Below are 6,000 nucleotides of genomic sequence, written 5' to 3'. Positions count from 1 at the left end.
TATTTTATATATTAATTTATATATGATTATATATATTTATAAATATATGTATATATAACCTGAATTTATAATAATTTTTCACAGACAGTGATCTAGAAAAAAATTCCAATCTGAATCTCCTCCTGTCCTAAAATCCCCATTATGGACCACACATCCAATTCCTACAGAGTAAATTTTGCTCCAAATTTCCATTTTTTTTTTGCCTAAAAAGCAGCATAAACTCAGAATAAACCAGGATAAACTCAGGATAAAGCACCACCAACCAGTCTGTGCCCTGAGATGAGCTCAACTAAGAAAAAAAATCTTAATTTTTTCCCCCAAGCCCTTTTATTCCAGCATCCCCTGAGTCACAGAAAGGCTGCAGAGGGAGCTGACCCAGCAGGCAGCAGAGTCCATCGCTGGTGGCTCCTGTGAAAACAACCCAGCTCATTATACTGCAGTAATTACCTGAAAATTATATGTGTCTTGTTTTTCCAGCAGTCAATAGAGCTATTTTTGAACTTCTCATTGTTCTCATGGCCTGCTGGAGTCACCGTGGCTCCAAATCCTCTTTTTTTATTTTGTTTTTTTTGGCTCGTTACTCGCTCAACCTCTGGATTGGGGAGGGGTTTTTATTAGGAGAAATTTCACCTGCAGAATTTGTTCTGCAGCTCAGATCTTCACCTGTGCTGCATTTCAGCAAATATTTCCGTTTTAATCATCTTTAGATAAGAATTACGAGATCCTGACTCAAGAGCCCATCAAGATTTCCTCCTGCCCATCAAAAATCCTGAAAATCCAGGAATTCCTGGCCAGGATCATCCTGATTTGGAAGAGTTTCATTCCTTCAGCTCAAGATCTTCACATGTGCTGCATTTCAGGAAATATTTCCATTTTAATAATCTGTTAGATAAGAATTACGAGATCCTGACTCAACATCCCATCAAGATTTCCTTCTGCACATCAAAAATCCTGAATTTCCAGGAATTCCTGGCTGGGATCATCCTGATTTGGAGGAGTTTCGTTTCTTCAGGTGCATTTCAGCAAATATTTCCATTTTAATCATCTTTTAAATAAGAATTACGAGATCCTGACTCAATATCCCATTCAAGATTTCCTCCTGCACATCAAAAATCCAAGAATTCCTGGTTGGGATCATCCTGATTTGGAGGAGTTTCATTCCCTCCCTGCCCTGGGTGGGGTTTGTGATTGTTGTCTGGTTTATTTTTTTCCTTTTAAGAGCCACCAATAAAACCTTCTGAGTGCCACACCCCACTCCCAGGCAGGGAATGTTGTCAGGCAGCAACAGAAATTTCTGGATCAATCCCAAAAAAACTTCCTGTCGTATTTTCCCTGATTTTGCCCAAATCCGCGGGGTAAAACTCATTCCTTGGGGAAATGGAGATGCTGCTGATAAAAACTATTTCCCTGGACTGATGAGAGGAGATTAATTAACGTTTGGAAAAGCACTTTGAGATGGTTGGATGAAAGATGTTGGAGCTGGGAAAGGCTGGCAACGCTCAAATAAGTTGGAATAACGTTAATATTTATTGCGCCCGGCGCTTTTCATCTTCAAAGCTCTTCACCAACAGCAGTGAGTTAACAAAGAAAATATTAATAAAGATTCTGTTTACCCATAAAATTACCCTCCCAAAGCGCAAATAAATAGAGCTGCCTCCAGTTAAAAAAAAATTAAAAATAGTATTTACAAAATAGGGTTTAAATAAAAAAGCTGAGATCCAAGTCCAGGATCAGGCACTAAAATCCCTGGTGGGGCTGCCCATGGCAAACCAATGTGGAATGAGGAATTATTAGTTTATATTGTGAATGAGGAATTATTAGTTTATTTTTTTAATGAGGAATGATTAGTTTATACTTTCAATGAGGCTAATTGGACCCCAGGCCGAATCCATGACTGTGGGCTGGAAAATCAGGATGGCAAAGGGAGAAGGGAGAGCAGAGCTTGGAAAATGGCTCTGCTTGGTGAGCAGGAATTCTGGAATCCCTGAAGCTGGAAAACCCTTCCAAGGCCATCGAGTCCCAAAAATTACCTTCCCAAAGCACAAATAAATAGAGCTGCTTCATGTTAAAAAAAAAAAATAAAATAAAATAAGCTGAGCCCCAAGTCCAGGATCAGTCACTAAAATCCCTGGTGGGGCTGCCCATGGCAAACCAACTTGGAATGAGGAGTTATTCATTTATATTTTTAATAAGGAATTATTAGCTTATACTTTTAATGAGGCTAATTGGATCTCAGGCCTAATCCTAATTCTAGCTGGGAATGCACCACCCAAAAAAAAAGTGTTTAGAAAAAGGCTGAGCTCCAGTTAAATCCCTGGTGGGGCTGTCCATGGCAAACCAACTTGGAATGGGGAATTGTTCATTCATACTTTGAACAAAAAAATTATTAATTTCTATTCTGAATGAGGAATTATTAGTTTATACTTTTAATGAGGCTAATTGGACCCCAGGCCTAATCCATGACTATGGGCTGGAAAATCAGGATGGCAAAGGGAGAAGGAAGAGCAGAGCTCTGCTTGGTGAGCAGGAATTCCAGAATCCCTGAGGCTGGAAAAGCCCTCCAAGATCATCGAGTCCCAAAAATTACCTTCCCAAACTACAAATAAATAGAGCTGCCTCCAGTTAAAAAAAAAATAAATAAAATAAGATGAGCCCCCAGTCCAAGATCAGGCACTAAAATCCCTGGTGGGGCCGCCCATGGCAAACCAACTTGGAATGAGGAATTATTAGTTTATATTGTGAATGAGGAATTATTAGTTTATATTTTTAATGAGGAATGATTAGTTTATACTTTTAATGAGGCTAATTGGACCCCAGGCCTAACCCATGACTGTGGGCTGGAAAATCAGGATGGCAAAGGGAGAAGGAAGAGCAGAGCTCTGCTTGGTGAGCAGGAATTCCAGAATCCCTGAGGCTGGAAAACCCTTCCAAGGTCATTGAGTCCCAAAAATTACCTTCCCAAAGCACAAATAAACAGAGTTGCCTCCAGTTTAAAAAAAAGTATTAAAAAAAAAAAAAAAAGCTGAGCCCCAACTCCAGTTAAATCCCTGGTGGGGCTGTCCATGGCAAACCAACTTGGAACGAGGAATTATTCATTTATATTTTTAATAAGGAATTATTAGTTTATATTGTGAAGGAGGAATTATTAGTTTATGCTTTTAATGAGGACCCCAACCCACCACTACAGGCTGGAAGATCAGGATGGCAAAGGGAGAAGGAGGAGCAGTGCTCTGATTGCTGAGCAGGAATTCTGGAATCCCCAAGGCTGGAAAACCCCTCCAAGGCCATCGAGTCCATCCCCACGTTGACACCCAAGTGCCACATCCAGGAATTCCCTGGAACCTCCAGAGCCCCCCTGAGCTCCTCTCCAGGATGAGGAATTGTGGCTTTGTCGTGTCTTTGGGATAAACTCCAGGAAAGGGAGGAACTCTCTGTGCCATGAGAAAAAAGAGGTGGAACCTGGGGGAGATCCCAGACTGAGCCATCCCAGAGCTGCCCCAAGGAATTGCATTCTCCCTTTTTTATTTTTATTATTGTTATTGTTATCCCTGGGCAGCCGGGCCCAGCAATTTGTGGAATTTTTCATGGAAAAGGAGCAGAGGAAAGAGCCCATCCCCATTCATTGATCTGCATTGATTGATCATCTCCATTGACAATCATTGCTCTTGATTGATTATCTCCATTGACGATCATTGCTCCCTTTGGGGCCCAGTTCCCACTGCCCCAGCTCCGGCTCTTCAGCTGGAAAGAGAAATAAATAAAGGTAAATAAATTTAAAATAAATAATTAAATATAAATAAATAGGTAAAGATAAACAGATAAAGATAGATCAATTTAAAATAAATAAATATAAATAAATAAATAAATAAAGGTAAATAGCTAAAGAGAAATAAATTTAAAATAAATGAGTAAATACAAATAAATAGGTAAAGATAAATAGATAAAGAGAAATCAATTTAAAATAAATAAATATAAATAAATAAATAAAGATAAATAGCTAAAGAGAAATAAATTTAAAATAAATAAGTAAATATAAACAAATAGGTAAAGATAAATAGATAACGATAAATATATTTAAAATAAATAAGCAAATATAAATAAATAAGTATAGGTAAATAGATAAGGATAAATGCATTTAAATATAAAGAAATGGAAATAAATAAATAAAAATTAAGATAAATCAAGATAAAGAAATAAATAAGTAAAACAAATAAATTAAGATAAATAGATAAAGAAAAAAGACTAAAGAGAAATTTAAATAAATAAATGAAAATCTAGATCAATAAATAAAGATAAATAAATGAATATTAGAAAATAAATAAAAATAAATAAAAATAAATACATACATGAAAACAAATTTAAAAAAATTATTTTCTTTTATTTTTATTTTATTTTATTTTATTTTTCAGCCTTCCTGCAAAAAACCTCCCCATTACCTGGGCAGGTTTTGTACCTGCTCCTGTCCCAGCTTTGGGGCTGCTCCTCCAGAACTGGCTGAAGCTTTTACAGACTTGGTCCCACATTAAACTGGCCCAGCTCATCTGGCCGGGCACAGCTTCAAACCCATCCACTCTTTGGAGAGGAATCAAAACGTCACCTTTGGGAAATGTGGATATTATTAGCGTCAGACACGACTTTTGGGCTGCTCCCAACAGCTCTGCTGAATTCCAGGCGTTTCGTGGCTGAGTTTTCTTGGATTTGTGTCCTGGATTTACGGCCGGGATCAGACAGACGCCGGCTTGGGTGGGATCTCAGGGGTTGGAGTTGTTGTCCCCACAGCTGGGGCAGCCAGAGAGTGGGATAAACAAATAGGGAAAATACTGGAGTCCTAAAAACTTCCAGTTTGGAGTTTTGGTGCGGAGTGATGGGTGTGAGTCAAGATTAAAAATGTAAAGTGTTGTCCAAGTGCTTCTGCTTCTTCTTCTTCTTCTTTTTCACCTTCTTCTTTCTTCACCTTCTTCTTCCTTCACCTTCTTCTCCTCCTTCTTCTCCTCCTTCTTCTCCCTCTTCTTCTTCTTCTCCTCCTTCTTCTTCTTCTTCTCCTCCTTCTTCTTCTTCTTCTTCTTCTTCTTCTTCCTTCTTCTCCTCCTTCTTCTTCCTCCTTCAAATTCTTCTTCCTTCACCTTCTTCTTTCTTCACCTCCTTCTTCCTTCTTCACCTCCTTCTTCTTCATAGTTTTGAATGTAGTAGTAATTTTCTGTAATTAAATTTAAAGAAATTAAATAGTTTTGAATATAGTAGTAATTTTCTGTAATTAAATAAATAAAAGTCTGCCTCGCGAGGCTTAAGTAATCATTATTAGGTCAAAAATGTGAATAAGGTAAGTGTCACTTTAATGTTAAATATTTATCGCTAAGTAGACTTTAAAAAAAGGTAAAAGTGCTCCATTTTATCTTGTTTTTCTGATTTGGTAATTGAGGGCATGGTTTGGGAGCATATAAATACTGTAAATCAATAAAATATAATAAAATAATAAAGAAAATATAACTATAAATATAATTATAAATATAACTATAAATATAGGATAAGTATCATATAAATAGAATATAATAAAATACAATAAATAAAATAATAAATAATATATAATAGATAATACATAATAAAACATAATAAGCTATAATAAATAGAATATAATAAAAGACAATAAACAATAATTAATAAAATATAATAAATAAATTATAATATTCTAAATCAAAGCTCAAGCTTAGCATTTTCCAAGTATTAGTCATCCTAACCTTAACAAAAAAAACCCCAAAAAAACCCACCACAAAAAAGCCCAAAAAAAGCCCTCCCAAAAAGCCAAAAAAGGCCAAAATAAAATTTAAAAAAAAATTTTAAAAGCAAAAAAAGCAAAAAAAAAAAGGCCAAAAAAGCACCAAAAAAACCCCAAAAAAGCACCTAAAAGAGCCCCAAAAAAGCCAAAAAAAGGGCAAATCCCACCTGTGCCGTGGCTCCAGAGCAGCACCCTCAGGCACAGGGAACATTTTACATTTTGCAGGT

The sequence above is a fragment of the Zosterops lateralis genome (genome assembly GCF_965231275.1).
Source record: "Zosterops lateralis genome assembly, chromosome: 13".
NCBI lineage: Eukaryota > Metazoa > Chordata > Aves > Passeriformes > Zosteropidae > Zosterops > Zosterops lateralis.
This window is presented reverse-complemented; position numbering follows the sequence as displayed.